Source organism: Amia ocellicauda, unplaced genomic scaffold (assembly GCF_036373705.1).
Source record: "Amia ocellicauda isolate fAmiCal2 unplaced genomic scaffold, fAmiCal2.hap1 HAP1_SCAFFOLD_46, whole genome shotgun sequence".
NCBI lineage: Eukaryota > Metazoa > Chordata > Actinopteri > Amiiformes > Amiidae > Amia > Amia ocellicauda.
In genome coordinates this window covers 869,898-883,059 of record NW_027102982.1, presented here as the reverse complement: position 1 = coordinate 883,059, position 13,162 = coordinate 869,898, and the positions used below count along the sequence as shown (strand labels likewise).

Here is a 13,162-nt window from a genome sequence, read left to right as displayed (position 1 = left end):
TCCTGGAGACAAAAAGAGAGTATTAAGAGCTACGATGAAGTTACCCAGGAGACGTAAAAAGCTTGCAGCACCTGGTATTTCTAGGAGGTCTCCCATCCAAGTACTGACCAGGCCCTGCCCCGTTTAACTTCTGAGATCTGACGAGATCGGGCGCATTCAGGACGGTGTGGCCACAAGCCGAAAGGCCTGGCTGCATGATGTCTCTTAAAGGTTGGCGGGTATTGACGGAACTTCCAGCAAAAAAAAAAAAAAAAAAGAAAAATGGATGGAAAAATATCAGTGCAGCAAATGGTGTTGACAGTAGCTGGGTACGTGTACAATACTTCAATTATATCTCCTCCAGACAGATAGAGAGTATTAAGAGCTACGATAAAGTTACCCAGGAGACGTAAAAGCTTGCAGCACCAGGTATTTCCAGGAGGTCTCACATTCATGTACTGACCAGGTCCTGCCACGTTTAGCTTCCGAGATCTGACGAGATCGGGCGCGTTCAGGATGGTGTGGCCGCAAGCCGAGATGCCTGGCTGCATGATGTCTCTTAAAGGCTGGCGGGTATTGACGGAATTTCCAGCAAAAAAAAAAAAAAAAAAATAGAAAAATGGAGGGAAAAATATCAGTGCAGGAAAGGGTGTTGAAAGTAGCCGGGTACGTGTACAATTCTTCAATTATATCTCCTGCAGACTGAAAGAGAGTATTAAGAGCTACGATAAAGTTACCCAGGAGACGTAAAAGCTTGCAGCACCTGGTATTTCCAGGAGGTCTCACATTCAAGTACTGACCAGGTCCTGCCCCGTTAGCTTCCGAGATCTGATGAGATCGGGCGCGTTCAGGACGGTGTGGCCGCAAGCCAAGAGGCCTGGCTGCATGATGTCTCTTAAAGGCTGGCGGGTATTGACAATACTTTCAGCAAAAAAAAAAAAAAAAAAAATGGAAAATGGAGGGAAAAATATCAGTGCAGCAAAGGGTGTTGAAAGTAGCCGGGTACGTGTAGAATTCTTCAATAATATCTCCTCCAGACTGAAAGAGAGTATTTAGAGCTACGATAAAGTTACCCAGGAGACGAAATAACTTGCAGCACCTGATATCTCCAGGAGGTCACCCATCCAAGTACTGACGAGCCCTTGCCCCGTTTAGCTTCCGAGATCTGATGAGATTGGGCGCGTTCAGGACGGTGTGGCCGCAAGCCAAGAGGCCTGGCTGCATGATGTCTCTTAAAGGCTGACGGCTATTGACGGAACTTCCAGCAAAAAAAAAATGGATAAAGAAAAATGGAGGGAAAAATATCAGTGCAGCAATGGGTGTTGAAAGTAGCCGGGTACGTGTACAATACTTCAATTATATCTCCTCCAGACAGAAAGAGAGTATTAAGAGCTACGATGAACTCACCTAAAGGATTATTAGGAACACCATACTAATACTGTGTTTGACCCCCTTTCGCCTTCAGAACTGCTTTAATTCTACGTGGCATTGCTTCAACAAGGTGCTGAAAGCATTCTTTAGAAATGTTGGCCCATATTGATAGGATAGCATCTTGCAGTTGATGGAGATTTGTGGGATGCACATCCAGGGCACGAAGCTCCCGTTCCACCACATCCCAAAGATGCTCTATTGGGTTGAGATCTGGTGACTGTGGGGGCCAGTTTAGTACAGTGAACTCATTGTCATGTTCATGAAACCAATTTGAAATGATTCGACCTTTGTGACATGGTGCATTATCCTGCTGGAAGTAGCCATCAGAGGATGGGTACATGGTGGTCAAAAAGGGATGGACATGGTCAGAAACAATGCTCAGGTAGGCCGTAGCATTTAAACAATGCCCAATTGGTACTAAGGGGCCTAAAGTGTGCCAAGAAGACATCCCCCACACCATTACACCACCACCACCAGCCTGCACAGTGGTAACAAGACATGATGGATCCATGTTCTCATTCTGTTTACGCCAAATTCTGACTCTACCATCTGAATGTCTCACCTCTTTTTCCTATTTGTAGTGGAGATGAGTGGTACCCGGTGGGGTCTTCTGCTGTTGTAGCCCATCCGCCTCAAGGTTGTACGTGTTGTGGCTTCACAAATGCTTTGCTGCATACCTCGTTTGTAACGAGTGGTTATTTCAGTCAAAGTTGCTCTTCTATCAGCTTGAATCAGTCGGCCCATTCTCCTCTGACCTCTAGCATCAACAAGGCATTTTCGCCCACAGGACTGCCGCATACTGGATGTTTTTCCCTTTTCACACCATTCTTTGTAAACCCTAGAAATGGTTGTGCGTGAAAATCCCAGTAACTGAGCAGATTGTGAAATACTCAGACCGGCCCGTCTGGCACCAACAACCATGCCACGCTCAAAATTGCTTAAATCACCTTTCATTCCCATTCAGACATTCAGTTTGGAGTTCAGGAGATTGTCTTGACCAGGACCACACCCCTAAATGCATTGAAGCAACTGCCATGTGATTGGTTGATTAGATAATTGCATTAATGAGAAATTGAACAGGTGTTCCTAATAATCCTTTAGGTGAGTGTATATGTATGTATGTGTATGTATGTCCAATTGCTTTGACAATACAAATGAAATGAATTGAGAGAGAGAGAGAGAGAGAGAGAGAGAGAGAGAGAGAGAGAGAGAGAGAGAGAGAGAGAGGAATATGAGCTCCTAAAAAACATTTGTTTTTATACATAAGCGGATTTAATTTGTGATTTACAAATGAATATATAGCACTATAAACATACACAGAAGACATGGAATAGAAATTCAGAAGAAAAAGTATTCAAAAAATAATAATTTTAAGAGAAACACAAAAAGAAGAAAGCAGAGAGACAGTTCAGGAAGAAAAGTCAGAAAAGAAAAGCTGAAGACAAGAATTGGAGGTAAGAGACAAATAATTAAACAAAAAAATATGTATTAATAAAATAAATAAGCATTCTCAGTAGTTGACTCAGCCAATGAAAATGCAGAGCTCCGATTTGAATAGAGTGACAGTAGGAGAGAGCCCAACTGCCACTGAGACTGATAGAAATCTATCGAACAGCAGTCTGACTGCAGAGCTGCCTTTTGAAATCCGATACCCTGAAGACATTCGCTCTGCACAGGCTAAGAAGGACTACAAACAAGCTGTGATGAGAGCATCTCCTGAGACCCTCATCCTAGACTACACCGGTAAAGGAGAAAACAGGGTCAAGAACAATCTACTGTTCTACACCGCCTTTCACAAAACCCTGTGCCAGACATACCCCAATAACAACAAGAGGGGCATTAGCAGAGGCAGGCAGATCTCAGTGCTGGTAGAGAAAGACACAGACAGTGTGATGCTCACTTTTAATGTATACCACAACGGGACCATCATGGTGCAGGGCAGCGAGAGCAGCCTGGACCAATTAGCTCTCGGCTTCCACACCTCAAAGCAGCAGACTGAGGTAGAGAAACAAGAGCCAGAGCCGGCTACCCTGCAGTCTGCCCCCAGCCACACGGAGCCAGACAGTGCCCCATCTCCCACAGACTGCCCCCCTGTCTCCCCAAAACTCTCCAGCAACATTAAAACACTAAAGGAATGCCTATCAGTGCTGGAGCTGGAGTTTGCGGAGTTCAGGGAGCAGACCTTGAGCACCCTGGCCCAGACCTCCTTGTGTGATCAGCTCCGGGATGAGATGCACAGACTAAAGATGCAGCACAAGGCTGAGATCCATGAGCTGAGAGCAGCAGTGAGAGACCTGGAGGAGCAGAGCCAAACCCTGAGGACGGAGCTGCGCAGAGCGAGGGAGGAGCTGACCTGGACACCCCAGCACAGCTAGCTGAGGAGCCTGCAGAGCCAGCTGGAGGAGCTAAGAGAGGAGCTACACATCACTGGAGCACAGAGACTGCACTGCACTGACCCCACAACACCTCCAACCCCTGACGCACCCACTGATCCACCCACACTCCCCACCACTCCTGACACACCCACTATCACCAGACCTGCCACTAATACACAACCCCCTGAAACGCCACTCCCCCAAAACACACCCGCTGCCCCCACCACTCCCGACGCAAACCCGGAGTGGCAGGTCAACGCAGAGGTGGTCATTCTGAGCGAATCCAATGGGAAGTTCCTGGTTGAGAGGCGCCTCTTCCCTAGGCGAAAAGTGAAAAAGCTTTGGTGCTCCACAGCACAGAGAGCCCTGGAGCTGCTCTCCAAGAGGAGGCTTTGCCAAGTCAAACACATCCTCATCCACACCGGCACTAACGACCTGAGTGCCCGCAGGGGCGATGTGGCCTCAGCCCTGAGACAGGTAGCAACGAAAGCCACAGAGGAATTCCCAACTGCCAAAATTTCCATCTCCACACTGCTGCCCCGCACAGACGTGCCCCTGCACATCATCCAGCAATTTATGGAATTTATATGCCACCCGCAGACTCCCCCTACTATAATGAGGAAGGCTTTCATGAGCTTCAAAACGAAATCTGCCACTTCCAGACCCTGGGCTCTGTACTGCTGTGTGGCGATCTCAATGCCAGGACTGGCAGAGAGATGGACTACATCAATACAGAGGGGAACACACACCTGTTCGGAGACTCCCCGCTGTGCCACACACACACCTCCACACTGACACAGCCACGACAGCGTGGTAAACAAGAGCAGGAAGCAGGTAGTGCGCCTATGTAAAAGCCTGGGTCTATATATCATCAATGGCAGGACCAGGGGGTACTCTCTGGGGAGATTCACATACTGCTCGGCTCTGGGCAGCAGTGTGGTGGACTACGCCATAACTGACCTGGACCCACAAGCCAACAATGCGTTTATAGTCAGACAACAATCTCCACTATCAGACCACAGCCAAATAACACTTTACCTAAAAAGATCAGCGCAGCCACAAGTCAGAGCCAAACTTCCCACAAAACTGGTCTCCCTGCCACCCAGTTAGAGATGGTCCGAGCCCAGCACAGAGAACTACACAAGAGCCCTGAATAGTGATGAGATTGAAAACATGTTAGACAGATATCAATCCTCACACTATCAAATAAACCAAAACGGAATAAACTCAGCCACCAAAACACTGAATGAAATATTTGAGAGACTGGCTTTAAAATCAAACATTAAAACAATTAAAAACCAAAATATGAAATCGTCTAAAAGAAAAAAAGAACAGTGGTGTGACCAGGAGTGTGAAACTTCTAGGAAACACCTGAGACATCTCTCCAACACTAAACACAGAGAGCCCGACAACCAGGAGGCTCGCCTCAGCTACTGCCAGGCCCTGCGGCACTACAAGCAACTCCTCAGTAAGAAAAAAGACCACTATATGGGCAGAATAAATACCCCAAAAACAAAAAATGAAATACCAATTCAAAATGGAGAAATCTGGAAAACACACTTTGAAAAACTTTACCAAAATGTTGAAAACAATCCAAAGCCAGAACAGGTTAAAATATTAAAAAACCTAAATAAATTGGAAGAAATCATTAAGAATAACCAAAATCCCTTAGATAACCCATTTACAATACAGGAACTAAAACATCAACTCAAAATCCTCAAACCCAGGAAAGCCAGCGGCCCCGACAGCATCAGCCCTGAGATGCTGAAGCACAGCAGCCCGCAGCTGCAGGAGGCTCTGCTCAAACTCTTTAACCTGGTGCTGAGAGCCGGGTGTTTCCCTGAGGTCGGGAATCAAGGATTGATCACCCCGATTTTTAAAAGTGGAGACAAATTAGACCCCAATAACTACTGGGGCAGCTGTGTGAGCAGTAACCTGGGGAAGGTGTTCTGCAGTATCATCAACGCCCAGATACTGGCCTTCCTTACCAAGCACAGTGTCCTGAATAAGAGTCAGATTGGCTTCCTACCAAAACACAGCACAACCGATCATATTTACACTCTACACACCCTCATAAATAAATATACCCAAAACAATAAAGGAAAAATATTTGCCTGTTTTGTAGACTTTAGAAAGGCATTTGACTCAATCTGGCACAAGGGATTATTTTATAAACTTCTACAGAGTGGTGTAGGGGGTAAAGTTTATGACATCATTAAACCAATGTATTCTGAAAACAAATGCGGAGTTCAAATTGGCAACTCAAGAACAGAGTTCTTCACTCAGGGGCGGGGAGTGAGACAGGGCTGCAGTCTGAGTCCAACACTGTTCAACATCTACATCATCGAGTTGGCCACAGTGTTGGAGCAGTCTGACGCCCGCAGCCTAACTCTCCATGACACAGAGATCAAGTTCCTGCTCTACGCAGACGACCTGGTGCTGCTGTCGCCCACAGAGCAGGGGCTTCAGCAGAACCTGGCGCTGCTAGAGCAGTACTGTCAGAAATGGGCCCTGGCAGTCAATCTGGACAAGACCAGAGTTATGGTTTTCCAGAAAAAAGCCCCATCTCAGGGAAACAGGTACCGCTTCACTCTGGGCAGCACTGGATTAGAGCACTGCACCAGATACAACTACCTTGGCCTGACCATCAGTGCGTCAGGGAGCTTCAGCCTGGCTATAAACGCATTAAAAGACAAGGCACGCCAGGCATTTTATGCCATAAAGACACAATTTGGGAAAACAACAATACCAATAACTATTTGGATTAAAATATTAAACTCCATCATCCAACCAATCCTGCTATATGGGAGCGAAGTGTGGGGTCCCCTCATGAACCTCAATAACAACAATTGGGACAAAAGCCCCATGGAAATATTCCACCTAGAATTTAATAAAAACATCTTACACGTACACAGAAACGCCCCCACGGCTCTGAGGCTCACAGAGCCCGAACACACAATGACCAAAACAACAACAATTGGGAAAATTGACATGTACCTGAAAAGCAAATACACAAAAGATTAGAGACACGAATTAGAATTACAAAACAAATTGGAATGCTACCGGGCCCTGAATAGAAACATTACATTGGCTGAATACTTAAAAATCCAAAATATAAAAGAGAGACAAAATCTAACTAAATACAGGCTCAGTGACCACAGCCTCGCCATTGAAAAAGGCCGCTACAGAAAATTCTGGGTTGCCAGAGAAGAGCGGCTGTGCAGCCAGTGTGACCTAGGGGAGGTCGAAACACAGGCGCATTTCCTGCTGTCCTGCCCTAAATACACAAAAATCAGGGAGACATACTTTAAAATATTAAAAATGCATATCCCTGAGTTCAGCATGATCCCCGATTGCTGCAAACTCCCCGTCCTGCTGGGAGAGGAGGAGCGCACTGCCTTCTTAGCAGCGCAATATGTATCCACCTGCCACAGCCTGCGAGACAGTGTGTAGACACCAGCCTGTGGCACTCCATTTGCAAAACAAAATAAAAACTGTGATTTTTCTGATGTCATGACACACATTTTGATACAAACAACAAATATGGTTTATATCCTACTTAATTTTATTTCAATGTGTACTATATTTGTTCCACTGAATCTTGTATTGCAATGTTTTGTCTTGATTGATAGAACATTTGTATCTGCTTTGGCAATATTGTTATAGATCATGCCAATAAAGCACCTTTGAATTGAATTGAAATGAATTGACAGACAGACAGACACACGCACACACACACACACACACACACACACACACACACACACAGAGCCAGCCAGCCAGACAGCCAGCCAGCTCAGCCATGACATCACGAGCCTCTCTCAGCTGACTACTATGACATCACAGAGCACGTACATTCCGTTGCTTGCCGTCTGTCAACCACTCAGTCACTGCCAGCCAGACTGGCTGGCTGGCTGGATGGGGGGGCTGCTTGCTGCTGCTGCGTATCTTAGCAAGCTAATTTGCCTGACCGGCCTTCCTACTCCTATGCCCAAATGCCCACCTAAGCCCGATCTGCTGTTCACCTGGATCACAGCTCCGCCCCAACAAGGCAGATCCTCCCAAAAATGGTACAAACTGATCCACGTTCCCCTCCACGGAAAGCTTTAGCCCAAAATAAGGGACACATTCTGTAACAACATAACGAATGCCCACCCAACCTGTGACAAAACTGAGAAAAAAGAAAAACGCTCAGTCCTCCTGGTGGAGGGACACACAGCCACCCTGGCTGCCCAATATGTCAGCGCCTACCACAGCCTGAGGGACACAGTGACACACGAGCACCGGCTGTAAATATAATGTAAATACTCGTTTGTAATGCATGTCATTGTATTTCAAAAAGGAATCTGGAAATAGTAAAACTATTTTCTTTATTTGAATGTATTAAAGATCACATTTTATTACATTTTCTTTTTCTGTACTTCATTACATTATATTGAGATTCATAATTCTATTATTTATTTTCCGTATGTATGTATGTATGTATTATTGTATGGAAGGAAAGTTAGAAATGATTTTCTCAAACCTGTTTTTCTCTCTTGTATACTTAAGAAAGATAAGGTCAAGCTAGAAGGTCAGGAGGCCATAAGGTAGTTTGATTTCTGTTTGTTATTTACGATGAGAACCTTGGAGACAATGTCAAACGGTATGACCTACGTGCCTGTTCCTTAAAACCATGTGAAGATCTATGAACTCTGTTCTATAATGAAATATGTTCTGCTTAGTTAGCCTTTAAGATAACATAGTAATGATTTTCTAGCATGTATGTATGTATGTATGTATGTCCAATTGCTTTGACAATACAAATGAATTGAATTGAGAGGGAGAGAGAGAGAGAGAGAGAGAGAGAGAGAGAGAGAGAGAGAGAGAGAGACAGACAGACAGACAGACTGACAAACACAAACAGACACACACACACACACACACACACACACACACACACACAGACATACACACAGCCAGCCAGCCAGCCAGCCAGCCAGCTCAGCGATGACATCACAAGCCTCTCTCAGCTGACTGCTATGACATCACAGAGCATGAACATTCCGTTGCTTGCCGTCTGTCAACCACTCAGTCACTGCTAGCCAGACTGGCTGGCTGGCTGGATGGGGGGGCTGCTTGCTGCTGCTGTGTACCTTAGCAAGCTTATTTGCTTGACCGGCCTTCCTACTCCTCTGCCCACATGCCCACCTATGCCCGATCTGCTGTTCACCTGGATCACAGCTCCGCCCCAACAAGGCAGATCCTCCCAAAAATGGTACAAACTGATCCACGTTCCCCTCCACAGAAAGCTTTAGCCCAAAATAAGGGACACATTCTGCCCAATATGTCAGCGCCAACCACAGCCTGAGGGACACAGTGACACACGAGCACCGGCTGTAAATATAATGTAAATACTCGTTTGTAATGCATGTCATTGTATTTCAAAAAAGGAATCTGGAAATGGTATACCTATTTTCTTTATTTGTATGTATTAAAGATCACATTTTATTACATTTTCTTTTTCTGTACTTCATTACATCTTATTGTGATTCATAATTCTATTATTTATTTTCCGTGTAGATGTATGTATGTATGTATGTATGTATGTATGTATGTATGTATATGTATGTATGTCCAATTGCTTTGACAATACAAATGAATTGAATTGAGAGGGAGAGAGAGAAAGAGAGAGAGAGAGAGAGAGAGAGAGAGAGAGAGAGAGAGAGAGAGAGAGAGAGAGGAATATGAGCTCCTAAAAAACATTTGTTTTTATACATAAGCGGATTTAATTTGTCATTTACAAATGAATATATAGCACTATAAACATACACAGAAGACATGGAATAGAAATTCAGAAGAAAAAGTATTCAAAAAATAATAATTTTAAGAGAAACACAAAAAGAAGAAAGCAGAGAGACAGTTCAGGAAGAAAAGTCAGAAAAGAAAAGCTGAAGACAAGAATTGGAGGTAAGACCTTTCACCTATAGAGACAAATAATTAAACAAAAAAATATGTATTAATAAAATAAATAAGCATTCTCAGTAGTTGACTCAGCCAATGAAAATGCAGAGCTCCAATTTGAATAGAGTGACAGTAGGAGAGAGCCCAACTGCCACTGAGACTGATACAAATCTATCGAACAGCAGTCTGACTGCAGAGCTGCCTTTTGAAATCCGATACCCTGAAGACATTCGCTCTGCACAGGCTAAGAAGGACTACAAACAAGCTGTGATGAGAGCATCTCCTGAGACCCTCATCCTAGACTACACCGGTAAAGGAGAAAACAGGGTCAAGAACAATCTACTGTTCTACACTCAGTACCCCACCGCCTTTCACAAAACCCTGTGCCAGACATACCCCAATAACAACAAGAGGGGCATTAGCAGAGGCAGGCAGATCTCAGTGCTGGTAGAGAAAGACACAGACAGTGTGATGCTCACTTTTAATGTATACCACAACGGGACCATCATGGTGCAGGACAGCGAGAGCAGCCTGGACCAATTATCTCTCGGCTTCCACACCTCAAAGCAGCAGACTGAGGTAGAGAAACACAAGCCAGAGCCGACCACCCTGCAGTCTGCCCCCAGCCACACGGAGCCAGACAGTGCCCCATCTCCCACAGACTGCCCCCCTGTCTCCCCAAAACTCTCCAGCAACATTAAAACACTAAAGGAATGCCTATCAGTGCTGGAGCTGAAGTTTGCGGAGTTCAGGGACTAAAGATGCACCACAAGGCTGAGATCCATAAGCTGAGAGCAGCAGTGAGAGACCAGGAGGAGCAGAGCCAAACCCTGAGGACGGAGCTGCACAGAGCGAGGGAGGAGCTGACCAGGACACCCCAGCACAGCCAGCTGAGGAGCCTGCAGAGCCAGTTGGAGAAGCTAAGAGAGGAGCACAGAGACTGCACTGCACTGACCCCACAACACCTACAACCCCTGATGCACCCACTGACGCACCCACTGATCCACCCACACTCCCCACCACTCCTGACACCCCCACTATCACCAGACCTGCCACTAATACACAAACCCCTGAAACGCCACTCCCCTAAAACACACCCGCTGCCCCCACCACTCCCGACGCAAAACCCGGAGTGGCAGGTCAACACAGAGGTGGTCATTCTGAGCGACTCCAATGGGAAGTTCCTGGATGAGAGGCGCCTCTTCCCTGGGCGAAAAGTGAAAAAGCTTTGGTGCCCGACAGCACAGAGAGCCCTGGAGCTGCTCTCCAAGAGGAGGCTGTGCCAGGTCAAACACATCCTCATCCACACCGGCACTAACGACCTGAGTGCCCGCAGGGGCGATGTGGCCTCAGCCCTGAGACAGGTGGCAAAGAAAGCCACAGAGGAATTCCAAACTGCCAAAATCACCATCTCCACACTGCTGCCCCGCACAGACGTGCCCCTGCACATCATCCAGGCCATCAACGCAGAAGTATCCCGAAGATGTGCCCTCCTCCCCAACGTCCACCTGGCACACACTGAGACATCCAGCCACATCACCTGTATGACCACGTCCACCTCAACAAGACGGGTGTGAGGAAGGTCCGTTTTTAGTGTTTCTCTGAACACATCCAAGCTTACCTAGGCGCTACATATTATTTTCAATTACCCATAATTCTGATCTGTATTTTGGCTTGTTAATAGAAGTTATTGAAGTTGGACTCCTAATTCAAAATAACCAATATGTATCTCAACGTAATTTACTGACAGACATCACTCTTTATCACTTTCACTTTTGAAGGAACTGCTTTGTATTCTGTGTATTGTTTTATTGTAGTGCTGCTTCCTTTCTTGGCCAGGTTTTACTTGCAAAAGTGATTTTATTCTCAATGTAAGCTCAAAGTCAAATAGTTTAAATAAGAAAACAATGTATTGAAATGAGAACATCATGAACCTGTGTAATTGTGCTGAAGGACAAGCACTGAAAGCAGAGAGAATTTTGTGTTTGGCATTGAATAGCCTTAAAGAAAACTATGCCGTTTTTGGAAACTTTCATATTTAAGTTGAATGTAGGCAAAAACATTCCAGTCACTCTGAAGAGAGAATACAGTTTACTGTTCGAATAAGTAGCCTCTGAATTGAAGATAAAAATCAAAAGTGCTGTTCGTAATTAGTTTACACTTTTACATCAGATGTCTTGTTTTTGCGTTCCAAATTGAGGAGTTGTGGCATATAATGTAAATGAAGTTACTTCACTAGTAGTGCGATTTCTACGTTGTGTATGTGTGTTTGTATATATGAAATCATACATTTTTTAAAGATTGTATTTGGAAAACAAATTCAGGTATAGCACGTGTCCCCCTTTTGAATGGGTTCTATATATAACATTTTAAAACGAATGGTTCTGTGTAGAACGCTATGTTTGGGGGTTCTTCATGTAACCCCTTTGAAGGGGTTCTACATAGAACCATAAAGGGATCCACCAGAGCGATTACTCGAGGAACCCTTTATGGTTCTGTGCAGAACAATTTCTTCTAAGAGTGTGGAGTGTCGCCACACAATTTCTCTCAGAGGGCTTTTGACCAATGGCAATCCAATCCTGAATGACGTCACCACTATCCTGTTGTACTTTATGGGAGAGATGTATTAAGTAGTTTATAATGAGAAGAATAACAATAATCACCTGTTTTTCATAGGTTTTGTATCCATGGTCTCCTTCATATTAGGAAAGGAAGTTGATCCATAGCCTACTCAGAGACAACTGAGAGTTGGTCTCTGAGCAGCAGCACAAAGGGGTCGAGTCTCTCAATGTCCGTGTGTTGGAGATATTCCACCATATTGGTCCCAGCCTTTAAAACAATGTTAAAGAAGATGTTAAAGATATTGTAGAAATATATTGCAGAAGAGCAGAACTACAATCACACTTTTTCAATGCTATTGCTGTTTTCTACCTCCCTGGTGAGGTACCAATGCGGGAAGTTTGAGAGAGTATTTCTAAAATGTGTATGATCCAATACACACAGTTATTTAAAAAGCTGACGTCTTGTACATGCTCATCAGAACCAAGCCTAATTAAATAACACATTTAATATTAAATAAGTACATGTGCAGTAGCCACTTGGACAATTACAGATCCCCAGGTCAAAACACAACAGAAAGACATGGAAGATCGTATTTTTAAATCACACCTGTGGCCCCCCTAACTGTAATTTGGTATTAGTGGGTAATATTGATAGTAATAGTGATAATAAGATCATATTTTGAAAAGAAACACTACAGGATGTCATATTTAAAATGACTGTGAGTACCTTTCTTTAGTGACGGTTCTGAGGGGGGCAGGGATTAGTTGAGTGTGCTAATTGGAGCTGTGAAGTGTGCAGAGAAAATACAAATGTTTTCTTTTAATATGAAAACAAAGAACTTTTTTTTAACACCGACCTGGGATTGTGTTTCT

The 13,162-nt window shown here is 44.7% G+C and overlaps 1 non-coding gene and 3 pseudogenes across 1 annotated transcript; all 4 read right to left on the bottom strand.

Annotated features, from left to right (window-relative positions):
• Window positions 1–59: 59 nt before the first annotated feature.
• On the bottom strand, window positions 60–178 carry LOC136736179 (5S ribosomal RNA). Its single transcript, XR_010811618.1, has one exon. It is a non-coding gene; the product is annotated as a 5S ribosomal RNA (ribosomal RNA).
• Window positions 179–393: 215 nt separating this feature from the next.
• On the bottom strand, window positions 394–512 carry LOC136736460 (uncharacterized; annotated as a pseudogene).
• Window positions 513–730: 218 nt separating this feature from the next.
• Window positions 731–848, bottom strand: LOC136736408 (uncharacterized; annotated as a pseudogene).
• Window positions 849–1,066: 218 nt separating this feature from the next.
• On the bottom strand, window positions 1,067–1,185 carry LOC136736613 (uncharacterized; annotated as a pseudogene).
• Window positions 1,186–13,162: the final 11,977 nt, after the last annotated feature.